The sequence below is a fragment of the Coffea arabica genome, chromosome 11e (assembly GCF_036785885.1).
Source record: "Coffea arabica cultivar ET-39 chromosome 11e, Coffea Arabica ET-39 HiFi, whole genome shotgun sequence".
NCBI lineage: Eukaryota > Viridiplantae > Streptophyta > Magnoliopsida > Gentianales > Rubiaceae > Coffea > Coffea arabica.
This window is the reverse complement of record NC_092331.1, coordinates 32420106-32442624: the sequence shown is the minus strand read 5'-3', so window position 1 is coordinate 32442624 and position 22519 is coordinate 32420106. Positions and strand designations below refer to the sequence as shown.

The window sequence follows — 22519 nt, the reverse complement described above, 5'->3', positions numbered from 1 at the left end:
ATCTAAAATAAATTAAACACCGTAAAAGTGTTTTATCCCAAGCAAAATATAAAATAAATTAAAACAATATAAAAGTGAAAAATAATATAATATATTATTTGTCCAAGTATAATAATTTCAACTTCACGAAAATTAAATAAATTCGTTTAGGATTAAGTAATTAATGCCTTTGAAAAAAAGAATAACTTAGTTTAGTTAGATAAAATTATTTTTATGTTTATTAAATTATTTTTAACTCGTAAACGGGTCATATCGGGTCATATCAGGTCACCACGGGTTGACCCGAAATCGACCGGTTTTCTTTTCGGGTTCATCGGGTCCAACCCGATTCTGACCCGAATTCCCGAAACCTCAACCCAAACCCATTAATTTCGTGTTAGGCTCGTGTCGTGTTTTCAGGTCGTGTCGAAAATTGCCACCCCTAGTTGCGGTGATACATTTGCGCCGACAAATTTGAGCGACGATCCGGGCTTTGGTCGAGCCGTACCGTTCCTGATTTGTCTCGCGCCTTCAGACCCGCCTTCATGCTTCGACAAGAAGCAAAATATAAAGCAATCGTTCCGACGGAGCTAAATTACTACAGGATAAAGAACGAATAGAAAATTTGGATTTCGAAACAAAAAAAAGAGAGGGGTGCAACACGAGGACTTCCAAGGGGGTCACCCATCCTAGTACCACTCTCGCCCAAGCACGCTTAACTTCGGAGTTCTGATGGGATCCGGTGCATTAGTGCTGGTATGGTCGCACCCGCCATGTTCCTTTCGCTTTATTCTTTTAAACTACCCCGTCCTGCGAAGCAGTGTGGCTTTTCTAGACCGAAATTCATTTTAAGCGTCAATTCAAGCATTTTCCTCTTATCCTTTTATTTATTTACTTTATTTTTTTTTTGTTATTGATTTGCACCCTGTTTTTTTCCCTCATCCCGCAACTCTAAATTATCATGAAATCAATCCTTCACGCTTGCAGTCAGGGGTGGCAATTCGGGTCCAAATCAGGTTGGCGGGTCGGGTTCGGGTCAACAGACCCGCCAGAAAATCTGTTGACCCGAACCCCGACCCGCCAACCCGTGACGGGTCAGGTATGCTGACCCGAACCCGAAGATTTCAGGTTTACGGGGCGGCGGGTCGACCCGAAATGACCCGAAACTTAATTTTAATTTATTAATTTATCACTGTAATTTCTAATAAAATCAATTTCTCACAAAACTAATTACATAATCAAGTAATAAAAATTTAAATAAATGATTCCAAATCAAATCTAAAATAAATTAAACACCGTAAAAGTGTTTTATCCCAAGCAAAATATAAAATAAATTAAAACAATATAAAAGTGAAAAATAATATAATATATTATTTGTCCAAGTATAATAATTTCAACTTCACACAAATTAAATAAATTCGTTTAGGATTAAATAATTAATGCCTTTGAAAAAAAGAATAACTTAGTTTAGTTAGATAAAATTATTTTTATGTTTATTAAATTATTTTTAACTCGTAAACGGGTCATATCGGGTCATATCAGGTCACCACGGGTTGACCCGAAATCGACCGGTTTTCTTTTCGGGTTCATCGGGTCCAACCCGATTCTGACCCGAATTCCCGAAACCTCAACCCAAACCCATTAATTTCGTGTTAGGCTCGTGTCGTGTTTTCAGGTCGTGTCGAAAATTGCCACCCCTAGTTGCGGTGATACATTTGCGCCGACAAATTTGAGCGACGATCCGGGCTTTGGTCGAGCCGTACCGTTCCTGATTTGTCTCGCGCCTTCAGACCCGCCTTCATGCTTCGACAAGAAGCAAAATATAAAGCAATCGTTCCGACGGAGCTAAATTACTACAGGATAAAGAACGAATAGGAAATTTGGATTTCGAAACAAAAAAGAGAGGGGTGCAACACGAGGACTTCCCAGGGGGTCACCCATCCTAGTACTACTCTCGCCCAAGCACGCTTAACTTCGGAGTTCTGATGGGATCCGGTGCATTAGTGCTGGTATGGTCGCACCCGCCATGTTCCTTTCGCTTTATTCTTTTAAACTACCCCGTCCTGCGAAGCAGTGTGGCTTTTCTAGACCGAAATTCATTTTAAGCGTCAATTCAAGCATTTTCCAATTATCCTTTTATTTATTTACTTTATTTTTTTTTTTGTTATTGATTTGCACCCTGTTTTTTTCCCTCATCCCGCAACTCTAAATTATCATGAAATCAATACTTCACGCTTGCAGTTAGGGGTGGCAATTCGAGTCCAAATCAGGTTGGCGGGTCGGGTTCGGGTCAACAGACCCGCCAAAAAAATCTGTTGACCCGAACCCCGACCCGCCAACCCGTGACGGGTCAGGTATGCTGACCCGAACCCGAAGATTTCAGGTTTACGGGGCGGCGGGTCGACCCGAAATGACCCGAAACTTAATTTTAATTTATTAATTTATCACTGTAATTTCTAATAAAATCAATTTCCCACAAAACTAATTACATAATCAAGTAATAAAAATTTAAATAAATGATTCCAAATCAAATCTAAAATAAATTAAACACCGTAAAAGTGTTTTATCCCAAGCAAAATATAAAATAAATTAAAACAATATAAAAGTGAAAAATAATATAATATATTATTTGTCCAAGTATAATAATTTCAACTTCACGCAAATTAAATAAATTCGTTTAGGATTAAGTAATTAATGCCTTTGAAAAAAAGAATAACTTAGTTTAGTTAGATAAAATTATTTTTATGTTTATTAAATTATTTTTAACTCGTAAACGGGTCATATCGGGTCATATCAGGTCACCACGGGTTGACCCGAAATCGACCGGTTTTCTTTTCGGGTTCATCGGGTCCAACCCGATTCTGACCCGAATTCCCGAAACCTCAACCCAAACCCATTAATTTCGTGTTAGGCTCGTGTCGTGTTTTCAGGTCGTGTCGAAAATTGCCACCCCTAGTTGCGGTGATACATTTGCGCCGACAAATTTGAGCGACGATCCGGGCTTTGGTCGAGCCGTACCGTTCCTGATTTGTCTCGCGCCTTCAGACCCGCCTTCATGCTTCGACAAGAAGCAAAATATAAAGCAATCGTTCCGACGGAGCTAAATTACTACAGGATAAAGAACGAATAGAAAATTTGGATTTCGAAACAAAAAAAAGAGAGGGGTGCAACACGAGGACTTCCAAGGGGGTCACCCATCCTAGTACCACTCTCGCCCAAGCACGCTTAACTTCGGAGTTCTGATGGGATCCGGTGCATTAGTGCTGGTATGGTCGCACCCGCCATGTTCCTTTCGCTTTATTCTTTTAAACTACCCCGTCCTGCGAAGCAGTGTGGCTTTTCTAGACCGAAATTCATTTTAAGCGTCAATTCAAGCATTTTCCTCTTATCCTTTTATTTATTTACTTTATTTTTTTTTTGTTATTGATTTGCACCCTGTTTTTTTCCCTCATCCCGCAACTCTAAATTATCATGAAATCAATCCTTCACGCTTGCAGTCAGGGGTGGCAATTCGGGTCCAAATCAGGTTGGCGGGTCGGGTTCGGGTCAACAGACCCGCCAGAAAATCTGTTGACCCGAACCCCGACCCGCCAACCCGTGACGGGTCAGGTATGCTGACCCGAACCCGAAGATTTCAGGTTTACGGGGCGGCGGGTCGACCCGAAATGACCCGAAACTTAATTTTAATTTATTAATTTATCACTGTAATTTCTAATAAAATCAATTTCTCACAAAACTAATTACATAATCAAGTAATAAAAATTTAAATAAATGATTCCAAATCAAATCTAAAATAAATTAAACACCGTAAAAGTGTTTTATCCCAAGCAAAATATAAAATAAATTAAAACAATACAAAAGTGAAAAATAATATAATATATTATTTGTCCAAGTATAATAATTTCAACTTCACACAAATTAAATAAATTCGTTTAGGATTAAGTAATTAATGCCTTTGAAAAAAAGAATAACTTAGTTTAGTTAGATAAAATTATTTTTATGTTTATTAAATTATTTTTAATTCGTAAACGGGTCATATCGGGTCATATCAGGTCACCACGGGTTGACCCGAAATCGACCGGTTTTCTTTTCGGGTTCATCGGGTCCAACCCGATTCTGACCCGAATTCCCGAAACCTCAACCCAAACCCATTAATTTCGTGTTAGGTTCGTGTCGTGTCGAAAATTGCCACCCCTAGTTGCGGTGATACATTTGCGCCGACAAATTTGAGCGACGATCCGGGCTTTGATCGAGCCGTACCGTTCCTGATTTGTCTCGCGCCTTCAGATCCTCCTTCACGCTTCGACAAGAAGCAAAATATTAAGCAATCGTTCCGACGGAGCTAAATTACTACAGGATAAAGAACGAATAGGAAATTTGGATTTCGAAACAAAAAAGAGAGGGGTGCAACACGAGGACTTCCCAGGGGGTCACCCATCCTAGTACTACTCTCGCCCAAGCACGCTTAACTTCGGAGTTCTGATGGGATCCGGTGCATTAGCGCTGGTATGATCGCACCCGCCATGTTCCTTTCGCGTTATTCTTTTAAACTACCCCGTCCTGCGAAGCAGTGTGGCTTTTCTAGACCGAAATTCATTTTAAGCGTCAATTCAAGCATTTTCCTCTTATCCTTTTATTTATTTACTTTATATTTTTTTTTGTTATTGATTTGCACCCTGTTTTTTTCCCTCATCCCGCAACTCTAAATTATCATGAAATCAATCCTTCACGCTTGCAGTCAGGGGTGGCAATTCGGGTCCAAATCAGGTTGGCGGGTCGGGTTCGGGTCAACAGACCCGCCAGAAAATCTGTTGACCCGAACCCCGACCCGCCAACCCGTGACGGGTCAGGTATGCTGACCCGAACCCGAAGATTTCAGGTTTACGGGGCGGCGGGTCGACCCGAAATGACCCGAAACTTAATTTTAATTTATTAATTTATCACTGTAATTTCTAATAAAATCAATTTCTCACAAAACTAATTACATAATCAAGTAATAAAAATTTAAATAAATGATTCCAAATCAAATCTAAAATAAATTAAACACCGTAAAAGTGTTTTATCCCAAGCAAAATATAAAATAAATTAAAACAATACAAAAGTGAAAAATAATATAATATATTATTTGTCCAAGTATAATAATTTCAACTTCACACAAATTAAATAAATTCGTTTAGGATTAAGTAATTAATGCCTTTGAAAAAAAGAATAACTTAGTTTAGTTAGATAAAATTATTTTTATGTTTATTAAATTATTTTTAATTCGTAAACGGGTCATATCGGGTCATATCAGGTCACCACGGGTTGACCCGAAATCGACCGGTTTTCTTTTCGGGTTCATCGGGTCCAACCCGATTCTGACCCGAATTCCCGAAACCTCAACCCAAACCCATTAATTTCGTGTTAGGTTCGTGTCGTGTCGAAAATTGCCACCCCTAGTTGCGGTGATACATTTGCGCCGACAAATTTGAGCGACGATCCGGGCTTTGGTCGAGCCGTACCGTTCCTGATTTGTCTCGCGCCTTCAGACCCGCCTTCATGCTTCGACAAGAAGCAAAATATAAAGCAATCGTTCCGACGGAGCTAAATTACTACAGGATAAAGAACGAATAGGAAATTTGGATTTCGAAACAAAAAAGAGAGGGGTGCAACACGAGGACTTCCCAGGGGGTCACCCATCCTAGTACTACTCTCGCCCAAGCACGCTTAACTTCGGAGTTCTGATGGGATCCGGTGCATTAGTGCTGGTATGGTCGCACCCGCCATGTTCCTTTCGCTTTATTCTTTTAAACTACCCCGTCCTGCGAAGCAGTGTGGCTTTTCTAGACCGAAATTCATTTTAAGCGTCAATTCAAGCATTTTCCAATTATCCTTTTATTTATTTACTTTATTTTTTTTTTTGTTATTGATTTGCACCCTGTTTTTTTCCCTCATCCCGCAACTCTAAATTATCATGAAATCAATACTTCACGCTTGCAGTTAGGGGTGGCAATTCGAGTCCAAATCAGGTTGGCGGGTCGGGTTCGGGTCAACAGACCCGCCAAAAAAATCTGTTGACCCGAACCCCGACCCGCCAACCCGTGACGGGTCAGGTATGCTGACCCGAACCCGAAGATTTCAGGTTTACGGGGCGGCGGGTCGACCCGAAATGACCCGAAACTTAATTTTAATTTATTAATTTATCACTGTAATTTCTAATAAAATCAATTTCCCACAAAACTAATTACATAATCAAGTAATAAAAATTTAAATAAATGATTCCAAATCAAATCTAAAATAAATTAAACACCGTAAAAGTGTTTTATCCCAAGCAAAATATAAAATAAATTAAAACAATATAAAAGTGAAAAATAATATAATATATTATTTGTCCAAGTATAATAATTTCAACTTCACGCAAATTAAATAAATTCGTTTAGGATTAAGTAATTAATGCCTTTGAAAAAAAGAATAACTTAGTTTAGTTAGATAAAATTATTTTTATGTTTATTAAATTATTTTTAACTCGTAAACGGGTCATATCGGGTCATATCAGGTCACCACGGGTTAACCCGAAATCGACCGGTTTTCTTTTCGGGTTCATCGGGTCCAACCCGATTCTGACCCGAATTCCCGAAACCTCAACCCAAACCCATTAATTTCGTGTTAGTCTCGTGTCGTGTTTTCAGGTCGTGTCGAAAATTGCCACCCCTAGTTGCGGTGATACATTTGCGCCGACAAATTTGAGCGACGATCCGGGCTTTGGTCGAGCCGTACCGTTCCTGATTTGTCTCGCGCCTTCAGACCCGCCTTCATGCTTCGACAAGAAGCAAAATATAAAGCAATCGTTCCGACGGAGCTAAATTACTACAGGATAAAGAACGAATAGGAAATTTGGATTTCGAAACAAAAAAGAGAGGGGTGCAACACGAGGACTTCCCAGGGGGTCACCCATCCTAGTACTACTCTCGCCCAAGCACGCTTAACTTCGGAGTTCTGATGGGATCCGGTGCATTAGTGCTGGTATGATCGCACCCGCCATGTTCCTTTCGCTTTATTCTTTTAAACTACCCCGTCCTGCGAAGCAGTGTGGCTTTTCTAGACCGAAATTCATTTTAAGCGTCAATTCAAGCATTTTCCTCTTATCCTTTTATTTATTTACTTTATATATTTTTTTGTTATTGATTTGCACCCTGTTTTTTTCCCTCATCCCGCAACTCTAAATTATCATGAAATCAATCCTTCACGCTTGCAGTTAGGGGTGGCAATTCGGGTCCAAATCAGGTTGGCGGGTCGGGTTCGGGTCAACAGACCCGCCAGAAAATCTGTTGACCCGAACCCCGACCCGCCAACCCGTGACGGGTCAGGTATGCTGACCCGAACCCGAAAATTTCAGGTTTACGGGGCGGCGGGTCGACCAGAAATGACCCGAAACTTAATTTTAATTTATTAATTTATCACTGTAATTTCTAATAAAATCAATTTCTCACAAAACTAATTACATAATCAAGTAATAAAAATTTAAATAAATGATTCCAAATCAAATCTAAAATAAATTAAACACCGTAAAAGTGTTTTATCCCAAGCAAAATATAAAATAAATTAAAACAATACAAAAGTGAAAAATAATATAATATATTATTTGTCCAAGTATAATAATTTCAACTTCACACAAATTAAATAAATTCGTTTAGGATTAAGTAATTAATGCCTTTGAAAAAAAGAATAACTTAGTTTAGTTAGATAAAATTATTTTTATGTTTATTAAATTATTTTTAATTCGTAAACGGGTCATATCGGGTCATATCAGGTCACCACGGGTTGACCCGAAATCGACCGGTTTTCTTTTCGGGTTCATCGGGTCCAACCCGATTCTGACCCGAATTCCCGAAACCTCAACCCAAACCCATTAATTTCGTGTTAGGTTCGTGTCGTGTCGAAAATTGCCACCCCTAGTTGCGGTGATACATTTGCGCCGACAAATTTGAGCGACGATCCGGGCTTTGGTCGAGCCGTACCGTTCCTGATTTGTCTCGCGCCTTCAGACCCGCCTTCATGCTTCGACAAGAAGCAAAATATAAAGCAATCGTTCCGACGGAGCTAAATTACTACAGGATAAAGAACGAATAGGAAATTTGGATTTCGAAACAAAAAAGAGAGGGGTGCAACACGAGGACTTCCCAGGGGGTCACCCATCCTAGTACTACTCTCGCCCAAGCACGCTTAACTTCGGAGTTCTGATGGGATCCGGTGCATTAGTGCTGGTATGGTCGCACCCGCCATGTTCCTTTCGCTTTATTCTTTTAAACTACCCCGTCCTGCGAAGCAGTGTGGCTTTTCTAGACCGAAATTCATTTTAAGCGTCAATTCAAGCATTTTCCAATTATCCTTTTATTTATTTACTTTATTTTTTTTTTTGTTATTGATTTGCACCCTGTTTTTTTCCCTCATCCCGCAACTCTAAATTATCATGAAATCAATACTTCACGCTTGCAGTTAGGGGTGGCAATTCGAGTCCAAATCAGGTTGGCGGGTCGGGTTCGGGTCAACAGACCCGCCAAAAAAATCTGTTGACCCGAACCCCGACCCGCCAACCCGTGACGGGTCAGGTATGCTGACCCGAACCCGAAGATTTCAGGTTTACGGGGCGGCGGGTCGACCCGAAATGACCCGAAACTTAATTTTAATTTATTAATTTATCACTGTAATTTCTAATAAAATCAATTTCCCACAAAACTAATTACATAATCAAGTAATAAAAATTTAAATAAATGATTCCAAATCAAATCTAAAATAAATTAAACACCGTAAAAGTGTTTTATCCCAAGCAAAATATAAAATAAATTAAAACAATATAAAAGTGAAAAATAATATAATATATTATTTGTCCAAGTATAATAATTTCAACTTCACGCAAATTAAATAAATTCGTTTAGGATTAAGTAATTAATGCCTTTGAAAAAAAGAATAACTTAGTTTAGTTAGATAAAATTATTTTTATGTTTATTAAATTATTTTTAACTCGTAAACGGGTCATATCGGGTCATATCAGGTCACCACGGGTTAACCCGAAATCGACCGGTTTTCTTTTCGGGTTCATCGGGTCCAACCCGATTCTGACCCGAATTCCCGAAACCTCAACCCAAACCCATTAATTTCGTGTTAGTCTCGTGTCGTGTTTTCAGGTCGTGTCGAAAATTGCCACCCCTAGTTGCGGTGATACATTTGCGCCGACAAATTTGAGCGACGATCCGGGCTTTGGTCGAGCCGTACCGTTCCTGATTTGTCTCGCGCCTTCAGACCCGCCTTCATGCTTCGACAAGAAGCAAAATATAAAGCAATCGTTCCGACGGAGCTAAATTACTACAGGATAAAGAACGAATAGGAAATTTGGATTTCGAAACAAAAAAGAGAGTGGTGCAACACGAGGACTTCCCAGGGGGTCACCCATCCTAGTACCACTCTCGCCCAAGCACGCTTAACTTCGGAGTTCTGATGGGATCCGGTGCATTAGTGCTGGTATGGTCGCACCCGCCATGTTCCTTTCGCTTTATTCTTTTAAACTACCCCGTCCTGCGAAGCAGTGTGGCTTTTCTAGACCGAAATTCATTTTAATCGTCAATTCAAGCATTTTCCTCTTATCCTTTTATTTATTTACTTTATTTTTTTTTGTTATTGATTTGCACCCTGTTTTTTTCCCTCATCCCGCAACTCTAAATTATCATGAAATCAATCCTTCACGCTTGCAGTCAGGGGTGGCAATTCGGGTCCAAATCAGGTTGGCGGGTCGGGTTCGGGTCAACAGACCCGCCAGAAAATCTGTTGACCCGAACCCCGACCCGCCAACCCGTGACGGGTCAGGTATGCTGACCCGAACCCGAAGATTTCAGGTTTACGGGGCGGCGGGTCGACCCGAAATGACCCGAAACTTAATTTTAATTTATTAATTTATCACTGTAATTTCTAATAAAATCAATTTCTCACAAAACTAATTACATAATCAAGTAATAAAAATTTAAATAAATGATTCCAAATCAAATCTAAAATAAATTAAACACCGTAAAAGTGTTTTATCCCAAGCAAAATATAAAATAAATTAAAACAATATAAAAGTGAAAAATAATATAATATATTATTTGTCCAAGTATAATAATTTCAACTTCACACAAATTAAATAAATTCGTTTAGGATTAAATAATTAATGCCTTTGAAAAAAAGAATAACTTAGTTTAGTTAGATAAAATTATTTTTATGTTTATTAAATTATTTTTAACTCGTAAACGGGTCATATCGGGTCATATCAGGTCACCACGGGTTGACCCGAAATCGACCGGTTTTCTTTTCGGGTTCATCGGGTCCAACCCGATTCTGACCCGAATTCCCGAAACCTCAACCCAAACCCATTAATTTCGTGTTAGGCTCGTGTCGTGTTTTCAGGTCGTGTCGAAAATTGCCACCCCTAGTTGTGGTGATACATTTGCGCCGACAAATTTGAGCGACGATCCGGGCTTTGGTCGAGCCGTACCGTTCCTGATTTGTCTCGCGCCTTCAGACCCGCCTTCATGCTTCGACAAGAAGCAAAATATAAAGCAATCGTTCCGACGGAGCTAAATTACTACAGGATAAAGAACGAATAGGAAATTTGGATTTCGAAACAAAAAAGAGAGGGGTGCAACACGAGGACTTCCCAGGGGGTCACCCATCCTAGTACTACTCTCGCCCAAGCACGCTTAACTTCGGAGTTCTGATGGGATCCGGTGCATTAGTGCTGGTATGGTCGCACCCGCCATGTTCCTTTCGCTTTATTCTTTTAAACTACCCCGTCCTGCGAAGCAGTGTGGCTTTTCTAGACCGAAATTCATTTTAAGCGTCAATTCAAGCATTTTCCAATTATCCTTTTATTTATTTACTTTATTTTTTTTTTTGTTATTGATTTGCACCCTGTTTTTTTCCCTCATCCCGCAACTCTAAATTATCATGAAATCAATACTTCACGCTTGCAGTTAGGGGTGGCAATTCGAGTCCAAATCAGGTTGGCGGGTCGGGTTCGGGTCAACAGACCCGCCAAAAAAATCTGTTGACCCGAACCCCGACCCGCCAACCCGTGACGGGTCAGGTATGCTGACCCGAACCCGAAGATTTCAGGTTTACGGGGCGGCGGGTCGACCCGAAATGACCCGAAACTTAATTTTAATTTATTAATTTATCACTGTAATTTCTAATAAAATCAATTTCCCACAAAACTAATTACATAATCAAGTAATAAAAATTTAAATAAATGATTCCAAATCAAATCTAAAATAAATTAAACACCGTAAAAGTGTTTTATCCCAAGCAAAATATAAAATAAATTAAAACAATATAAAAGTGAAAAATAATATAATATATTATTTGTCCAAGTATAATAATTTCAACTTCACGCAAATTAAATAAATTCGTTTAGGATTAAGTAATTAATGCCTTTGAAAAAAAGAATAACTTAGTTTAGTTAGATAAAATTATTTTTATGTTTATTAAATTATTTTTAACTCGTAAACGGGTCATATCGGGTCATATCAGGTCACCACGGGTTGACCCGAAATCGACCGGTTTTCTTTTCGGGTTCATCGGGTCCAACCCGATTCTGACCCGAATTCCCGAAACCTCAACCCAAACCCATTAATTTCGTGTTAGGCTCGTGTCGTGTTTTCAGGTCGTGTCGAAAATTGCCACCCCTAGTTGCGGTGATACATTTGCGCCGACAAATTTGAGCGACGATCCGGGCTTTGGTCGAGCCGTACCGTTCCTGATTTGTCTCGCGCCTTCAGACCCGCCTTCATGCTTCGACAAGAAGCAAAATATAAAGCAATCGTTCCGACGGAGCTAAATTACTACAGGATAAAGAACGAATAGAAAATTTGGATTTCGAAACAAAAAAAAGAGAGGGGTGCAACACGAGGACTTCCAAGGGGGTCACCCATCCTAGTACCACTCTCGCCCAAGCACGCTTAACTTCGGAGTTCTGATGGGATCCGGTGCATTAGTGCTGGTATGGTCGCACCCGCCATGTTCCTTTCGCTTTATTCTTTTAAACTACCCCGTCCTGCGAAGCAGTGTGGCTTTTCTAGACCGAAATTCATTTTAAGCGTCAATTCAAGCATTTTCCTCTTATCCTTTTATTTATTTACTTTATTTTTTTTTTGTTATTGATTTGCACCCTGTTTTTTTCCCTCATCCCGCAACTCTAAATTATCATGAAATCAATCCTTCACGCTTGCAGTCAGGGGTGGCAATTCGGGTCCAAATCAGGTTGGCGGGTCGGGTTCGGGTCAACAGACCCGCCAGAAAATCTGTTGACCCGAACCCCGACCCGCCAACCCGTGACGGGTCAGGTATGCTGACCCGAACCCGAAGATTTCAGGTTTACGGGGCGGCGGGTCGACCCGAAATGACCCGAAACTTAATTTTAATTTATTAATTTATCACTGTAATTCCTAATAAAATCAATTTCTCACAAAACTAATTACATAATCAAGTAATAAAAATTTAAATAAATGATTCCAAATCAAATCTAAAATAAATTAAACACCGTAAAAGTGTTTTATCCCAAGCAAAATATAAAATAAATTAAAACAATATAAAAGTGAAAAATAATATAATATATTATTTGTCCAAGTATAATAATTTCAACTTCACACAAATTAAATAAATTCGTTTAGGATTAAGTAATTAATGCCTTTGAAAAAAAGAATAACTTAGTTTAGTTAGATAAAATTATTTTTATGTTTATTAAATTATTTATAACTCGTAAACGGGTCATATCGGGTCATATCAGGTCACCACGGGTTGACCCGAAATCGACCGGTTTTCTTTTCGGGTTCATCGGGTCCAACCCGATTCTGACCCGAATTCCCGAAACCTCAACCCAAACCCATTAATTTCGTGTTATGCTCGTGTCGTGTTTTCAGGTCGTGTCGAAAATTGCCACCCCTAGTTGCGGTGATACATTTGCGCCGACAAATTTGAGCGACGATCCGGGCTTTGGTCGAGCCGTACCGTTCCTGATTTGTCTCGCGCCTTCAGACCCGCCTTCATGCTTCGACAAGAAGCAAAATATAAAGCAATCGTTCCGACGGAGCTAAATTACTACAGGATAAAGAACGAATAGGAAATTTGGATTTCGAAACAAAAAAGAGAGGGGTGCAACACGAGGACTTCCCAGGGGGTCACCCATCCTAGTACTACTCTCGCCCAAGCACGCTTAACTTCGGAGTTCTGATGGGATCCGGTGCATTAGTGCTGGTATGGTCGCACCCGCCATGTTCCTTTCGCTTTATTCTTTTAAACTACCCCGTCCTGCGAAGCAGTGTGGCTTTTCTAGACCGAAATTCATTTTAAGCGTCAATTCAAGCATTTTCCAATTATCCTTTTATTTATTTACTTTATTTTTTTTTTTGTTATTGATTTGCACCCTGTTTTTTTCCCTCATCCCGCAACTCTAAATTATCATGAAATCAATACTTCACGCTTGCAGTTAGGGGTGGCAATTCGAGTCCAAATCAGGTTGGCGGGTCGGGTTCGGGTCAACAGACCCGCCAAAAAAATCTGTTGACCCGAACCCCGACCCGCCAACCCGTGACGGGTCAGGTATGCTGACCCGAACCCGAAGATTTCAGGTTTACGGGGCGGCGGGTCGACCCGAAATGACCCGAAACTTAATTTTAATTTATTAATTTATCACTGTAATTTCTAATAAAATCAATTTCCCACAAAACTAATTACATAATCAAGTAATAAAAATTTAAATAAATGATTCCAAATCAAATCTAAAATAAATTAAACACCGTAAAAGTGTTTTATCCCAAGCAAAATATAAAATAAATTAAAACAATATAAAAGTGAAAAATAATATAATATATTATTTGTCCAAGTATAATAATTTCAACTTCACGCAAATTAAATAAATTCGTTTAGGATTAAGTAATTAATGCCTTTGAAAAAAAGAATAACTTAGTTTAGTTAGATAAAATTATTTTTATGTTTATTAAATTATTTTTAACTCGTAAACGGGTCATATCGGGTCATATCAGGTCACCACGGGTTGACCCGAAATCGACCGGTTTTCTTTTCGGGTTCATCGGGTCCAACCCGATTCTGACCCGAATTCCCGAAACCTCAACCCAAACCCATTAATTTCGTGTTAGGCTCGTGTCGTGTTTTCAGGTCGTGTCGAAAATTGCCACCCCTAGTTGCGGTGATACATTTGCGCCGACAAATTTGAGCGACGATCCGGGCTTTGGTCGAGCCGTACCGTTCCTGATTTGTCTCGCGCCTTCAGACCCGCCTTCATGCTTCGACAAGAAGCAAAATATAAAGCAATCGTTCCGACGGAGCTAAATTACTACAGGATAAAGAACGAATAGAAAATTTGGATTTCGAAACAAAAAAAAGAGAGGGGTGCAACACGAGGACTTCCAAGGGGGTCACCCATCCTAGTACCACTCTCGCCCAAGCACGCTTAACTTCGGAGTTCTGATGGGATCCGGTGCATTAGTGCTGGTATGGTCGCACCCGCCATGTTCCTTTCGCTTTATTCTTTTAAACTACCCCGTCCTGCGAAGCAGTGTGGCTTTTCTAGACCGAAATTCATTTTAAGCGTCAATTCAAGCATTTTCCTCTTATCCTTTTATTTATTTACTTTATTTTTTTTTTGTTATTGATTTGCACCCTGTTTTTTTCCCTCATCCCGCAACTCTAAATTATCATGAAATCAATCCTTCACGCTTGCAGTCAGGGGTGGCAATTCGGGTCCAAATCAGGTTGGCGGGTCGGGTTCGGGTCAACAGACCCGCCAGAAAATCTGTTGACCCGAACCCCGACCCGCCAACCCGTGACGGGTCAGGTATGCTGACCCGAACCCGAAGATTTCAGGTTTACGGGGCGGCGGGTCGACCCGAAATGACCCGAAACTTAATTTTAATTTATTAATTTATCACTGTAATTCCTAATAAAATCAATTTCTCACAAAACTAATTACATAATCAAGTAATAAAAATTTAAATAAATGATTCCAAATCAAATCTAAAATAAATTAAACACCGTAAAAGTGTTTTATCCCAAGCAAAATATAAAATAAATTAAAACAATATAAAAGTGAAAAATAATATAATATATTATTTGTCCAAGTATAATAATTTCAACTTCACACAAATTAAATAAATTCGTTTAGGATTAAGTAATTAATGCCTTTGAAAAAAAGAATAACTTAGTTTAGTTAGATAAAATTATTTTTATGTTTATTAAATTATTTATAACTCGTAAACGGGTCATATCGGGTCATATCAGGTCACCACGGGTTGACCCGAAATCGACCGGTTTTCTTTTCGGGTTCATCGGGTCCAACCCGATTCTGACCCGAATTCCCGAAACCTCAACCCAAACCCATTAATTTCGTGTTATGCTCGTGTCGTGTTTTCAGGTCGTGTCGAAAATTGCCACCCCTAGTTGCGGTGATACATTTGCGCCGACAAATTTGAGCGACGATCCGGGCTTTGGTCGAGCCGTACCGTTCCTGATTTGTCTCGCGCCTTCAGACCCGCCTTCATGCTTCGACAAGAAGCAAAATATAAAGCAATCGTTCCGACGGAGCTAAATTACTACAGGATAAAGAACGAATAGGAAATTTGGATTTCGAAACAAAAAAGAGAGGGGTGCAACACGAGGACTTCCCAGGGGGTCACCCATCCTAGTACTACTCTCGCCCAAGCACGCTTAACTTCGGAGTTCTGATGGGATCCGGTGCATTAGTGCTGGTATGGTCGCACCCGCCATGTTCCTTTCGCTTTATTCTTTTAAACTACCCCGTCCTGCGAAGCAGTGTGGCTTTTCTAGACCGAAATTCATTTTAAGCGTCAATTCAAGCATTTTCCAATTATCCTTTTATTTATTTACTTTATTTTTTTTTTTGTTATTGATTTGCACCCTGTTTTTTTCCCTCATCCCGCAACTCTAAATTATCATGAAATCAATACTTCACGCTTGCAGTTAGGGGTGGCAATTCGAGTCCAAATCAGGTTGGCGGGTCGGGTTCGGGTCAACAGACCCGCCAAAAAAATCTGTTGACCCGAACCCCGACCCGCCAACCCGTGACGGGTCAGGTATGCTGACCCGAACCCGAAGATTTCAGGTTTACGGGGCGGCGGGTCGACCCGAAATGACCCGAAACTTAATTTTAATTTATTAATTTATCACTGTAATTTCTAATAAAATCAATTTCCCACAAAACTAATTACATAATCAAGTAATAAAAATTTAAATAAATGATTCCAAATCAAATCTAAAATAAATTAAACACCGTAAAAGTGTTTTATCCCAAGCAAAATATAAAATAAATTAAAACAATATAAAAGTGAAAAATAATATAATATATTATTTGTCCAAGTATAATAATTTCAACTTCACGCAAATTAAATAAATTCGTTTAGGATTAAGTAATTAATGCCTTTGAAAAAAAGAATAACTTAGTTTAGTTAGATAAAATTATTTTTATGTTTATTAAATTATTTTTAACTCGTAAACGGGTCATATCGGGTCATATCAGGTCACCACGGGTTGACCCGAAATCGACCGGTTTTCTTTTCGGGTTCATCGGGTCCAACCCGATTCTGACCCGAATTCCCGAAACCTCAACCCAAACCCATTAATTTCGTGTTAGGCTCGTGTCGTGTTTTCAGGTCGTGTCGAAAATTGCCACCCCTAGTTGCGGTGATACATTTGCGCCGACAAATTTGAGCGACGATCCGGGCTTTGGTCGAGCCGTACCGTTCCTGATTTGTCTCGCGCCTTCAGACCCGCCTTCATGCTTCGACAAGAAGCAAAATATAAAGCAATCGTTCCGACGGAGCTAAATTACTACAGGATAAAGAACGAATAGAAAATTTGGATTTCGAAACAAAAAAAAGAGAGGGGTGCAACACGAGGACTTCCAAGGGGGTCACCCATCCTAGTACCACTCTCGCCCAAGCACGCTTAACTTCGGAGTTCTGATGGGATCCGGTGCATTAGTGCTGGTATGGTCGCACCCGCCATGTTCCTTTCGCTTTATTCTTTTAAACTACCCCGTCCTGCGAAGCAGTGTGGCTTTTCTAGACCGAAATTCATTTTAAGCGTCAATTCAAGCATTTTCCTCTTATCCTTTTATTTATTTACTTTATTTTTTTTTTGTTATTGATTTGCACCCTGTTTTTTTCCCTCATCCCGCAACTCTAAATTATCATGAAATCAATCCTTCACGCTTGCAGTCAGGGGTGGCAATTCGGGTCCAAATCAGGTTGGCGGGTCGGGTTCGGGTCAACAGACCCGCCAGAAAATCTGTTGACCCGAACCCCGACCCGCCAACCCGTGACGGGTCAGGTATGCTGACCCGAACCCGAAGATTTCAGGTTTACGGGGCGGCGGGTCGACCCGAAATGACCCGAAACTTAATTTTAATTTATTAATTTATCACTGTAATTCCTAATAAAATCAATTTCTCACAAAACTAATTACATAATCAAGTAATAAAAATTTAAATAAATGATTCCAAATCAAATCTAAAATAAATTAAACACCGTAAAAGTGTTTTATCCCAAGCAAAATATAAAATAAATTAAAACAATATAAAAGTGAAAAATAATATAATATATTATTTGTCCAAGTATAATAATTTCAACTTCACACAAATTAAATAAATTCGTTTAGGATTAAGTAATTAATGCCTTTGAAAAAAAGAATAACTTAGTTTAGTTAGATAAAATTATTTTTATGTTTATTAAATTATTTATAACTCGTAAACGGGTCATATCGGGTCATATCAGGTCACCACGGGTTGACCCGAAATCGACCGGTTTTCTTTTCGGGTTCATCGGGTCCAACCCGATTCTGACCCGAATTCCCGAAACCTCAACCCAAACCCATTAATTTCGTGTTATGCTCGTGTCGTGTTTTCAGGTCGTGTCGAAAATTGCCACCCCTAGTTGCGGTGATACATTTGCGCCGACAAATTTGAGCGACGATCCGGGCTTTGGTCGAGCCGTACCGTTCCTGATTTGTCTCGCGCCTTCAGACCCGCCTTCATGCTTCGACAAGAAGCAAAATATAAAGCAATCGTTCCGACGGAGCTAAATTACTACAGGATAAAGAACGAATAGGAAATTTGGATTTCGAAACAAAAAAGAGAGGGGTGCAACACGAGGACTTCCCAGGGGGTCACCCATCCTAGTACCACTCTCGCCCAAGCACGCTTAACTTCGGAGTTCTGATGGGATCCGGTGCATTAGTGCTGGTATGGTCGCACCCGCCATGTTCCTTTCGCTTTATTCTTTTAAACTACCCCGTCCTGCGAAGCAGTGTGGCTTTTCTAGACCGAAATTCATTTTAAGCGTCAATTCAAGCATTTTCCTCTTATCCTTTTATTTATTTACTTTATTTTTTTTTGTTATTGATTTGCACCCTGTTTTTTTCCCTCATCCCGCAACTCTAAATTATCATGAAATCAATCCTTCACGCTTGCAGTCAGGGGTGGCAATTCGGGTCCAAATCAGGTTGGCGGGTCGGGTTCGGGTCAACAGACCCGCCAGAAAATCTGTTGACCCGAACCCCGACCCGCCAACCCGTGACGGGTCAGGTATGCTGACCCGAACCCGAAGATTTCAGGTTTACGGGGCGGCGGGTCGACCCGAAATGACCCGAAACTTAATTTTAATTTATTAATTTATCACTGTAATTTCTAATAAAATCAATTTCTCACAAAACTAATTACATAATCAAGTAATAAAAATTTAAATAAATGATTCCAAATCAAATCTAAAATAAATTAAACACCGTAAAAGTGTTTTATCCCAAGCAAAATATAAAATAAAATAAAACAATATAAAAGTGAAAAATAATATAATATATTATTTGTCCAAGTATAATAATTTCAACTTCACACAAATTAAATAAATTCGTTTAGGATTAAGTAATTAATGCCTTTGAAAAAAAGAATAACTTAGTTTAGTTAGATAAAATTATTTTTATGTTTATTAAATTATTTTTAACTCGTAAACGGGTCATATCGGGTCATATCAGGTCACCACGGGTTGACCCGAAATCGACCGGTTTTCTTTTCGGGTTCATCGGGTCCAACCGGATTCTGACCCGAATTCCCGAAACCTCAACCCAAACCCATTAATTTCGTGTTAGGCTCGTATCGTGTTTTCAGGTCGTGTCGAAAATTGCCACCCCTAGTTGCGGTGATACATTTCCGCCGACAAATTTGAGCGACGATCCGGGCTTTGATCGAGCCGTACCGTTCCTGATTTGTCTCGCGCCTTCAGACCCGCCTTCATGCTTCGACAAGAAGCAAAATATAAAGCAATCGTTCCGACGGAGCTAAATTACTACAGGATAAAGAACGAATAGGAAATTTGGATTTCGAAACAAAAAAGAGAGGGGTGCAACACGAGGACTTCCCAGGGGGTCACCCATCCTAGTACCACTCTCGCCCAAGCACGCTTAACTTCGGAGTTCTGATGGGATCCGGTGCATTAGTGCTGGTATGGTCGCACCCGCCATGTTCCTTTCGCTTTATTCTTTTAAACTACCCCGTCCTGCGAAGCAGTGTGGCTTTTCTAGACCGAAATTCATTTTAAGCGTCAATTCAAGCATTTTCCTCTTATCCTTTTATTTATTTACTTTATTTTTCTCTTTGTTATTGATTTGCACCCTGTTTTTTTCCCTCATCCCGCAACTCTAAATTATCATGAAATCAATCCTTCACGCTTGCAGTCAGGGGTGGCAATTCGGGTCCAAATCAGGTTGGCGGGTCGGGTTCGGGTCAACAGACCCGCCAGAAAATCTGTTGACCCGAACCCCGACCCGCCAACCCGTGACGGGTCAGGTATGCTGACCCGAACCCGAAGATTTCAGGTTTACGGGGCGGCGGGTCGACCCGAAATGACCCGAAACTTAATTTTAATTTATTAATTTATCACTGTAATTCCTAATAAAATCAATTTCTCACAAAACTAATTACATAATCAAGTAATAAAAATTTAAATAAATGATTCCAAATCAAATCTAAAATAAATTAAACACCGTAAAAGTGTTTTATCCCAAGCAAAATATAAAATAAATTAAAACAATATAAAAGTGAAAAATAATATAATATATTATTTGTCCAAGTATAATAATTTCAACTTCACACAAATTAAATAAATTCGTTTAGGATTAAGTAATTAATGCCTTTGAAAAAAAGAATAACTTAGTTTAGTTAGATAAAATTATTTTTATGTTTATTAAATTATTTATAACTCGTAAACGGGTCATATCGGGTCATATCAGGTCACCACGGGTTGACCCGAAATCGACCGGTTTTCTTTTCGGGTTCATCGGGTCCAACCCGATTCTGACCCGAATTCCCGAAACCTCAACCCAAACCCATTAATTTCGTGTTATGCTCGTGTCGTGTTTTCAGGTCGTGTCGAAAATTGCCACCCCTAGTTGCGGTGATACATTTGCGCCGACAAATTTGAGCGACGATCCGGGCTTTGGTCGAGCCGTACCGTTCCTGATTTGTCTCGCGCCTTCAGACCCGCCTTCATGCTTCGACAAGAAGCAAAATATAAAGCAATCGTTCCGACGGAGCTAAATTACTACAGGATAAAGAACGAATAGGAAATTTGGATTTCGAAACAAAAAAGAGAGGGGTGCAACACGAGGACTTCCCAGGGGGTCACCCATCCTAGTACCACTCTCGCCCAAGCACGCTTAACTTCGGAGTTCTGATGGGATCCGGTGCATTAGTGCTGGTATGGTCGCACCCGCCATGTTCCTTTCGCTTTATTCTTTTAAACTACCCCGTCCTGCGAAGCAGTGTGGCTTTTCTAGACCGAAATTCATTTTAAGCGTCAATTCAAGCATTTTCCTCTTATCCTTTTATTTATTTACTTTATTTTTTTTTGTTATTGATTTGCACCCTGTTTTTTTCCCTCATCCCGCAACTCTAAATTATCATGAAATCAATCCTTCACGCTTGCAGTCAGGGGTGGCAATTCGGGTCCAAATCAGGTTGGCGGGTCGGGTTCGGGTCAACAGACCCGCCAGAAAATCTGTTGACCCGAACCCCGACCCGCCAACCCGTGACGGGTCAGGTATGCTGACCCGAACCCGAAGATTTCAGGTTTACGGGGCGGCGGGTCGACCCGAAATGACCCGAAACTTAATTTTAATTTATTAATTTATCACTGTAATTTCTAATAAAATCAATTTCTCACAAAACTAATTACATAATCAAGTAATAAAAATTTAAATAAATGATTCCAAATCAAATCTAAAATAAATTAAACACCGTAAAAGTGTTTTATCCCAAGCAAAATATAAAATAAAATAAAACAATATAAAAGTGAAAAATAATATAATATATTATTTGTCCAAGTATAATAATTTCAACTTCACACAAATTAAATAAATTCGTTTAGGATTAAGTAATTAATGCCTTTGAAAAAAAGAATAACTTAGTTTAGTTAGATAAAATTATTTTTATGTTTATTAAATTATTTTTAACTCGTAAACGGGTCATATCGGGTCATATCAGGTCACCACGGGTTGACCCGAAATCGACCGGTTTTCTTTTCGGGTTCATCGGGTCCAACCGGATTCTGACCCGAATTCCCGAAACCTCAACCCAAACCCATTAATTTCGTGTTAGGCTCGTATCGTGTTTTCAGGTCGTGTCGAAAATTGCCACCCCTAGTTGCGGTGATACATTTCCGCCGACAAATTTGAGCGACGATCCGGGCTTTGATCGAGCCGTACCGTTCCTGATTTGTCTCGCGCCTTCAGACCCGCCTTCATGCTTCGACAAGAAGCAAAATATAAAGCAATCGTTCCGACGGAGCTAAATTACTACAGGATAAAGAACGAATAGGAAATTTGGATTTCGAAACAAAAAAGAGAGGGGTGCAACACGAGGACTTCCCAGGGGGTCACCCATCCTAGTACCACTCTCGCCCAAGCACGCTTAACTTCGGAGTTCTGATGGGATCCGGTGCATTAGTGCTGGTATGGTCGCACCCGCCATGTTCCTTTCGCTTTATTCTTTTAAACTACCCCGTCCTGCGAAGCAGTGTGGCTTTTCTAGACCGAAATTCATTTTAAGCGTCAATTCAAGCATTTTTCTCTTATCCTTTTATTTATTTACTTTATTTTTCTCTTTGTTATTGATTTGCACCCTGTTTTTTTCCCTCATCCCGCAACTCTAAATTATCATGAAATCAATCCTTCACGCTTGCAGTCAGGGGTGGCAATTCGGGTCCAAATCAGGTTGGCGGGTCGGGTTCGGGTCAACAGACCCGCCAGAAAATCTGTTGACCCGAACCCCGACCCGCCAACCCGTGACGGGTCAGGTATGCTGACCCGAACCCGAAGATTTCAGGTTTACGGGGCGGCGGGTCGACCCGAAATGACCCGAAACTTAATTTTAATTTATTAATTTATCACTGTAATTTCTAATAAAATCAATTTCTCACAAAACTAATTACATAATCAAGTAATAAAAATTTAA

At 39.8% G+C, this 22519-nt stretch overlaps 18 non-coding genes across 18 annotated transcripts; all 18 read right to left on the bottom strand.

Annotated features, from left to right (window-relative positions):
* Window positions 1–630: 630 nt before the first annotated feature.
* Window positions 631–749, bottom strand: LOC140031122 (5S ribosomal RNA). Its single transcript, XR_011835043.1, has one exon. It is a non-coding gene; the product is annotated as a 5S ribosomal RNA (ribosomal RNA).
* A 1134-nt stretch (window positions 750–1883) lies between these two features.
* Window positions 1884–2002, bottom strand: LOC140028567 (5S ribosomal RNA). The gene has a single exon (XR_011832470.1). It is a non-coding gene; the product is annotated as a 5S ribosomal RNA (ribosomal RNA).
* Window positions 2003–3140: 1138 nt separating this feature from the next.
* LOC140031120 (5S ribosomal RNA) lies at window positions 3141–3259 on the bottom strand. The gene has a single exon (XR_011835041.1). It is a non-coding gene; the product is annotated as a 5S ribosomal RNA (ribosomal RNA).
* Window positions 3260–4380: 1121 nt separating this feature from the next.
* LOC140030116 (5S ribosomal RNA) lies at window positions 4381–4499 on the bottom strand. The gene has a single exon (XR_011834030.1). It is a non-coding gene; the product is annotated as a 5S ribosomal RNA (ribosomal RNA).
* A 1122-nt stretch (window positions 4500–5621) lies between these two features.
* On the bottom strand, window positions 5622–5740 carry LOC140028456 (5S ribosomal RNA). The gene has a single exon (XR_011832359.1). It is a non-coding gene; the product is annotated as a 5S ribosomal RNA (ribosomal RNA).
* Window positions 5741–6876: 1136 nt separating this feature from the next.
* On the bottom strand, window positions 6877–6995 carry LOC140032209 (5S ribosomal RNA). Its single transcript, XR_011836134.1, has one exon. It is a non-coding gene; the product is annotated as a 5S ribosomal RNA (ribosomal RNA).
* Window positions 6996–8117: 1122 nt separating this feature from the next.
* Window positions 8118–8236, bottom strand: LOC140027621 (5S ribosomal RNA). The gene has a single exon (XR_011831569.1). It is a non-coding gene; the product is annotated as a 5S ribosomal RNA (ribosomal RNA).
* A 1136-nt stretch (window positions 8237–9372) lies between these two features.
* LOC140031310 (5S ribosomal RNA) lies at window positions 9373–9491 on the bottom strand. The gene has a single exon (XR_011835231.1). It is a non-coding gene; the product is annotated as a 5S ribosomal RNA (ribosomal RNA).
* Window positions 9492–10624: 1133 nt separating this feature from the next.
* On the bottom strand, window positions 10625–10743 carry LOC140026740 (5S ribosomal RNA). The gene has a single exon (XR_011830693.1). It is a non-coding gene; the product is annotated as a 5S ribosomal RNA (ribosomal RNA).
* A 1138-nt stretch (window positions 10744–11881) lies between these two features.
* Window positions 11882–12000, bottom strand: LOC140031119 (5S ribosomal RNA). The gene has a single exon (XR_011835040.1). It is a non-coding gene; the product is annotated as a 5S ribosomal RNA (ribosomal RNA).
* A 1134-nt stretch (window positions 12001–13134) lies between these two features.
* On the bottom strand, window positions 13135–13253 carry LOC140025688 (5S ribosomal RNA). Its single transcript, XR_011829633.1, has one exon. It is a non-coding gene; the product is annotated as a 5S ribosomal RNA (ribosomal RNA).
* A 1138-nt stretch (window positions 13254–14391) lies between these two features.
* On the bottom strand, window positions 14392–14510 carry LOC140031118 (5S ribosomal RNA). Its single transcript, XR_011835039.1, has one exon. It is a non-coding gene; the product is annotated as a 5S ribosomal RNA (ribosomal RNA).
* A 1134-nt stretch (window positions 14511–15644) lies between these two features.
* LOC140024609 (5S ribosomal RNA) lies at window positions 15645–15763 on the bottom strand. The gene has a single exon (XR_011828585.1). It is a non-coding gene; the product is annotated as a 5S ribosomal RNA (ribosomal RNA).
* A 1138-nt stretch (window positions 15764–16901) lies between these two features.
* LOC140031117 (5S ribosomal RNA) lies at window positions 16902–17020 on the bottom strand. The gene has a single exon (XR_011835038.1). It is a non-coding gene; the product is annotated as a 5S ribosomal RNA (ribosomal RNA).
* A 1134-nt stretch (window positions 17021–18154) lies between these two features.
* LOC140030600 (5S ribosomal RNA) lies at window positions 18155–18273 on the bottom strand. The gene has a single exon (XR_011834515.1). It is a non-coding gene; the product is annotated as a 5S ribosomal RNA (ribosomal RNA).
* Window positions 18274–19406: 1133 nt separating this feature from the next.
* Window positions 19407–19525, bottom strand: LOC140030599 (5S ribosomal RNA). The gene has a single exon (XR_011834514.1). It is a non-coding gene; the product is annotated as a 5S ribosomal RNA (ribosomal RNA).
* Window positions 19526–20660: 1135 nt separating this feature from the next.
* On the bottom strand, window positions 20661–20779 carry LOC140030598 (5S ribosomal RNA). The gene has a single exon (XR_011834513.1). It is a non-coding gene; the product is annotated as a 5S ribosomal RNA (ribosomal RNA).
* Window positions 20780–21912: 1133 nt separating this feature from the next.
* On the bottom strand, window positions 21913–22031 carry LOC140030597 (5S ribosomal RNA). Its single transcript, XR_011834512.1, has one exon. It is a non-coding gene; the product is annotated as a 5S ribosomal RNA (ribosomal RNA).
* Between the last annotated feature and the right edge of the window lie 488 nt (window positions 22032–22519).